This window comes from Scardinius erythrophthalmus (assembly GCF_964197995.2).
Source record: "Scardinius erythrophthalmus genome assembly, chromosome: 8".
Taxonomy (NCBI): domain Eukaryota; kingdom Metazoa; phylum Chordata; class Actinopteri; order Cypriniformes; family Leuciscidae; genus Scardinius; species Scardinius erythrophthalmus.
Window position 1 is genome coordinate 887,012 of NC_138228.1, and position 7,650 is coordinate 894,661.

Genomic DNA, 7,650 nt, shown 5'->3' on the forward strand with positions numbered 1-7,650 from the left:
TCAGCATTTTTGAACGAATCTCTTGAATGACTGATTCAATGACTCACTCATACAGACTTCACTTGTTTCATTACTGGATGAATCAGCGTTTTTGAACGAATCTCTTGAACGATTCAATGACTCACTCATAAAGACTTCACTTCTTTCATTACTGGATGAATCAGCGTCTTTGAAGTGAATCTCTTGAATGATTGATTCAATGACTCACTCATAAAGACTTCACTTATTTCATTACTGGATGAATCAGCGTTTTTGAACAAATCTCTTGAATGATTCAATGACTCACTCATACAGACTTCACTTGTTTCATTACTGGATGAATCAGCATCTTTGAAGCGAATCTTTTGAATGATTGATTCAATGACAAATAAATATATGTCACTTGTCGCCACCAACTGGTGTAACGATGTAATCGAACAATCATTTTCTGAAGCGCCAAGTTACTTTCCAAATGTGATTTGCTCTATTTTGATCACTACCGTAGATATCAATGTTTATATCCCAACTATAAACTTTTATCTCAGTACTTCTGTGATAATCTGAATTATTGCTTGACAGAAATAATGATACTGTGTGGTTGAAAAGATGACAACGGCTCTCTCTGTATCAGAAAATCTGTATCTTGTTAAAGCTTTAAGACAGAGCCGAATCACTGTTTAAATAAAGATTGCATTATTTTAAGTATTATTCGGGCAGCCCTCAAATGAAATTAAATGAAGATAGCATTTCAAAGGAGGCAGTGTTTCAGGCGAACTTCAGAACAGCTTTACTAGTCAAAGCACTTACTGTGTTACATTACGCATTTCCTCATTAAGTCTAAGGGACGTTTAGACTGAAAGCAACTCAACTTGCAGCATCAAAGCGCCTGGAAAGCGTTCATTCTCAAAGAGTTGGAGAACAGACAGTTTTGAGCGTTAACGCAATGTGGCAGTAGCCAATGGGAGAGCAAACAGAAGATCATGTGATACAGTTGAATGCTGCCACAGAAGAGCAACCAACAGTGAAGTGACTTGGCTGAGTACAGAGGGCATGGTTTGTAGTGTTGTGTGAAACTAGACATAGTGCTATATTTATTTTTTTAAGCTTCCTAGTGTGACATCCTATCTGCTAGCACATATTTTTATGGGGTCTAAAATAATGATTGCATGAATAAAATCTTGTGCAACTGGCCCTTTTACGACGTATTCCTAAAGGCTTTGATTTACTTCAAACGAAATCAAGAACAGACTGGTGGCATCATTTCAAACAAAATCAGGCCTAAACAGAGATCGTTTGTAGTGTGCCAAAGCAAGCTTTCTGGAAAAGTTTGCTTCGGATGGTAAACACCTTTGAACTACCATTGGTCCATGTGACGATGATGCAACAGGTGGGCGTGGCTCTGAGGCTCCGCCTTCTTCTCCGGTTCATTTCTTCAGTTCAGTCAGTATATGTCAGACAAACATGAACACACTGAGAGACGCTTTATAGTAGAAACTGAAGCTGACACTGTTTTTATGTTTAATACTGCTTACATCTGCTGCTTTAAAGCAATCTACTGTATAAAGTGCTGTGTAAATAAACATGACGTGACGAGTGCAGAGCTGCAGATCTAGTGTAAACATCAACTTCACTATGATCAGATGCTTTCTGAACGGTTTACTCACCGCTGGTATATAGTTGTTTATTTTGTTATTCAGAGGAAAGTGCACAGCAGATATCTGCATAATCATCTGAATGTGGGTGTTGCCAACAATATATCGCTGCAAACGTTTTTCAAACATGTTTCTACATCCAAGCGAGGAATGAAAAGGAACTTCGCTGTGAGAATATCGGGGCCTTAAACTCAAGCTCAACCCTCGGCTTTAGAGAACGCTCATCTTTTACAACGTCTCACTATTGCAGGCCGTTGAGTTAGAGCCAAACTGTCCGTGTTTACATAACCAGTCTCTTGAACTGATGAAGGATGCATTGCATGTTGGATGGCAGCTCCTGTAATCTGCGAAGTCATGAATGACCCAGACGTGAGATTGTGGTCACGTGTGTGAGAGAGGCACTTTGATGTGACTTTCTTCCTACACAACACTAACACCTTTAGGCATTCTGTCAGATAGATGGGCTTTGCTACAGACAGGTCTGGCTCTCTCTGAGGAAATGAGTTGTGTGGATGTGGGGGAATCAACCGTGATTCTAGTTCAGAGGAAGTCTAGTGTTATCAGGTGATTTTATTTGAAGTAACGGGAATGTTTTATTTTTATTTTACTATAATAACCCTGCATTGCACCCTCTAAAAAAATCTTGAGTTATTTTTTCTACCTAAATCCTGGGTTGATCCCACAGTGTTTGGGTAGTTTTTGTGTAGCCCAGATCCTGGGTCAGACGTAGCAACCTAATGTTTGGGTAGTTTTTGTGTAGCCCAGATCCTGGGTCAGACGTAACAACCCAGTGTTTGGGTCGTGTTTGTGTAACCTAGATCCTGGGTCAGACGTAACAACCCAGTGTTTGGGTCGTGTTTGTGTAACCCAGATCCTGGGTCAGACATAACAACCCAGTGTTTGGGTAGTTTTTGTGTAACCCAGATCCTGGGTCAGACGTAACAACCCAGTGTTTGGGTAGTTTTTGTGTAGCCCAGATCCTGGGTCAGACGTAACAACCCAGTGTTTGGGTCGTGTTTGTGTAAACCAGATCCTGGGTCAGATGTAACAACCCAGTGTTTGGGTAGTTTTTGTGTAGCCCAGATCCTGGGTCAGACGTAACAACCCAGTGTTTGGGTAGTTTTTGTGTAACCCAGATCCTGGGTCAGACGTAGCAACCTAATGTTTGGGTAATTTTTGTGTAGCCCAGATCCTGGGTCAGATGTAACAACCCAGTGTTTGGGTAGTTTTTGTGTAACCCAGATCCTGGGTCAGACGTAACAGTGGGTTGTTGAACACTGTTGAACGCGACACAAGCTCCGGCACGAGAGCCGTTATAGTGGAAACGAGACAACAGAGACTGGTCCATTACACCTGAATTACTTATAAATGTTTTAATTTTTACTTCTAATATTTGTTAAATGAGCTTAAATGTATGCAATATGTATTCAAAACTATATAAAATATGCTATACTGTAAAATATGATCGAAAATAAAGGAATTATCATGCAAACCAGTGGTTGTGTGGAGTTTTTTTTTCTTTTAATTTTAGAGGATTTAAGGCCCTTTCACACCGGATGCGTAACGAAAAAGCGAAACGAAAAAGCGAATAGTTCGTGTGCGAATAGTTCGCATCAAAACCATTCACATCAGCCGCGACGCGAATTTGCGACGTCTGTGACGTTCAGAGAGCTTCAACATTCCAAAACTTTCGCGCGAATCGCGCCGACAGCTGAGAAAACATGGACACTTCATCATCATCATCATCATCATCATCCAGTCATAGTCATAGCATCCAGTGAAGACGAGCTTTTCATTTTATTTAAAAGACAGAAAAGAAGGTTTTGGGTGCACCCAATCTTACAGAACAGAAAGTCTGAAGGGGAGTGTGCTAATGTGCAGTTTTTTTTTTTTTTTTTGCGTCTTCAACAGTGCGTTTTGTAATGTAACTACACATAACATGTAACACACGAAGTAAGTTAAAAATCATTCGACTAGAAATATCACACAAAGAATGTATAGTATAGCCTACTAAAAGCAGCCCTAAATAGTCTCACTGCATTTTGTTAACGTTACGTGTTCAAAGTAAACACGGTCTCTGTCTCTATCTTTGACGATAATAGTGTTAGCTTTCTATCCCAAATGTAGTTTGGCCTGCTAGCCTACACAGCACAGGACTATCACACAACACACTCACAGTCGTGATAACCGGTTGGTTGGCAATGCTACGCCACACATTGTCTTTCAAATCGTTGTCCTTGTAGTATGTGAATTGGCTGAAGCCTATTCTGTCGCCGCAAAAGTAAAAAAAAAATCGACATCGAAGCGAAAAAAATAAAAGTCGTTTTTTCGCCTCAGCACATTCGCGTTCGGTGTGGAAGCGCTCATTACACAAACAGCTGATCAAAAAATAAACCCATCGCGCGAATTATTCGTGCGTCAAAATCGCGTCCAGTGTGAAAGGGCCTTTAAGTCTATCCGTAAACATTAATTCATGTATGAAGTAAAAAAAAAAAAAAAAGAAGAAGAAGCTAGAACTATAGTAAAAATGAATCAATGCTGTAGGCTGGGTAAAATAACCCAATTTGCTGGGTAAAACTGACCCAACATGTGTTCTGTCCTATATTTACCCAGCTTTTGGGTTGAGTGCATTCTTTACGTGTGAAATCTGTTATTTACCTCGTATAATATGTAAATGAGAACTTTTTAATGACTAAGCATGAGCAAGATAACCTGGGATTGACAACCCAATGTTAAAAATGACCCAGGAGCAGTCGGTCACACATCCTACTCGGCTTTACCTCCTGCTTCCGTCCGTCTCTCTCGCCGTGTCCCTGTGTCACCCGGCTTCGCTCCTACAGGCCCTCGCTCTCGCTCAGTGCTGATTGTCCACAGGAACTCGGCTGAAAGAGAATTTTCCGCTATTCGCATCCCATTTAGCCACAGCCAGCAGTCCTGCGGTTGCCTCTGATAATAGAAAGAGGTAAGGATAGAGCACACATGACAGAAAAAGAAAAGATGAAGGATGCAGGATGGGGAGGGAGAGAGAGAATGAGATCATCAGGCTAGTCTAGACCAGTCTTTCTCTGGATTGCATAACTCGCCTTATGCTGATGCATTTATTCACAGGTAATAATGAACATCTCCATGGAGACTGAATTGTCCTTTGGGCATCATGCGTGGACCATTTTCTTCCTCTTGCTGTTACATCTCCCTATTTACAGGACACACATTTATCCGTTACTCATCCACTGGATGAGCCTGTAATGTTGTAAAGAAAGACTACGCACATACATATTCAAACGCGCACACCTATAGACTAAACACGTGATACACACGAGCACGCCGTCAGCGTTTTCACAGATTCACGTTTTTGAAGTATACGAAGAGATTATAACGTTTTTCTAAACTTGCACCTTGGATCCTGTTTCAGAGTTTGTGTTCTCGAGCTCCAAACACTGTTGTGTGTGAATGAACGTCCAGAACTCATTAAAAGTTTCGGTTTCCTGTGAGAACGGTGTGTTAGCGGCGCCTAAGTTAATAACTAATGATCTTTACAACGGAAGTGAATCAATCTAAACTAACTTTATCTGGACAATAACTTTATTCTAGATCTGCTGTAAAGCCTAAACACTCTCTGTTACTGTAATCTCCTATTATCACTGTAAAGCTGCTGTGAAACAGTCCATATTGTTAAAGCGCTGTATAAATGAAGGAGACTTATGGCAAACAAGTTTTAGAGATGCCAGATATGTTCCAATCCAGGTTAAAGCTCTATGATTACACAGTTAAAAGTTACTTGTGGAACACTTGTGCAACGTCCCAATGAGCAAAGTGAAATTTCTCAAAACAGGTTTGGACCAAACAACGGTGAGTTAATTAATTTTCACTTGGGATTAACTATTGCGTCATTTACATCCTCATTCAGTCAAACTAAACATTATTCAGACACCAGATATAATTTTTGATATTTTTTCACTAGTGTGATCAGGACACTATAGTTCATTTATGAAGTGAGGAGAGCAAAATAAAGTAAACTGTGACATATTATACCCAAATATAGACTCTACCAGTGACATTTATACACATTTGAGACCAAAAATGATTCGGACACTTTGAGCTGATCATGTTTTGCTGAAGTGTGTTGTCTTTAATTGCTAATGCTCTTTTTACACACAGACTGAACACAATGAAGCATTGCTTGGTGATTGGTTGAGCTAAACTGGTATTATCTAATTGTGTAGTTAAATTTAACAGCTGACAGATATTCAACATAATTCATGTGTGAGACAGTCTAACAGAAGGACGGACAAAACCAGTCAAACATCAGCTGAGTTCTGCTCATATTTCATTACCATTTTCTAAACTATATGATAATGTGAGAACTGTTGAAGGTGTCTGAATAAATGTAGGTTTGACTGTGAGTGTTGTTTATGTGTGTCAGCATCCATTAGGTGATTGAGTGGCGTGATGGATTTGTGTTCGGCACCTGAACTGCTGTTCTTTCGCCGGAGAGCATGTGTGTGTAGATGAGGGGTCACCGCTCTTCTTCTCTGAGCGCTGAACCGTGCCGAGATGAAGCTGTTCAGATGTGAGCTCTATATTGGACTGGTTAACCAGTGGAAGCCTGTTCATGTGCAAACATCAGGTTTAAATGTTAGAATTGGAATTATTAAGACAGAATAAGTGTGACTTCATGTGCTTATTGAGACGGGATTGACTGTACTGTGAGTTTCTGTTGAATGGATGTGTCTGTACCCATCAACGTAAACTTGCACAGTGAAAATAATTGGTGCAGAAACAATTTCACTCAGAAACTGGTAAATTTCACAATTAATTCAAAGAAACAGCACGTAACACATGAAATTTTGAATTAGAAAGACTTGAAGTATTGTCTTGTAAAACATACTCCAATAATATTCGTGGGCCTCATTAATCAACTGAACGCAGAAACAAGCGCAGAAATCATTTGTTCACGTGTGATTCAAGACAATCGTCATTTAAAGTCCCCCTTTAAACCATGTGTACATTTTTACACATTTAAACCATGTGTAAGTTCATAAGTCGACAGCATTGCTGAGTATTTCCTCCTTAAAACTGCAGTGAACCAAAGACAGTCTCAAAAACACGCTTTGAAATCGCTGGTGTTTCTGACGTCACAAACTACCTTGTAACCAATCAGATCAACGTGTGATCGCCAACCAGTGGATCTCTGAGCTGAGTGAGTGGAGGCGGGGCTCATTTGCATATTCATAGAACCGCGTATACGTATGAGGCAAGGGTGTCGAGTTACATTCAAGATATTTTAAGGCATGAAGACATTTTTTCATGGGAATTTTTTTTTTTAAATATGTAATTTTGGTGATCAAAGATGAGTTTTAAGGGATACAATTATTGACTACAGGGGAATTTAAACATCAAGCTCCTATAAATTTGTGTATTTGTGAAAATACTTTATTAATGGTATGGACAGGCTATATGACACACTTTCAATTTAATATTTTGTGATGAATATGTGTCTTCATATTTTGAAATCCCAGTCAAAATGACCTCATAATAATTCAGGTCATGCTAACTCAAAAACATGCGTGCACGAGTTAAACCCTGACCCCGCTCACTTCCATACTGATAAATGCCAAGCTTTTGCGGCCAGTTACGTTCATTACAGTGTATATGTGAAATAATTATAATGTCAAGTCTATAATTAAGGGAAGAAAACTAGTCTAAACTCGTCTCATTTGAATAGGGCTTTAGTTCATTCCAATTCAGTGCCATTGACTTCACAAATTAGTGTTTGACTGACCGTCCTCACCCTACTAACCTCATTCACGCTCAGATTCAGGGAGGACAGACGGCACTAACAGCGTAATGCATCCATGTTGTTTTATTATATAATGCATGCATGCATGCTTGCTCACATGTACACATCGCATGACCCATGAGATCTGCGAAATGTTTGATTTCGCTGCTGGCTATTGTGTGGCAGAACAGTAACAGGATGAAGATGATGATGATGATGATGATGAGGTTTATCGACTTC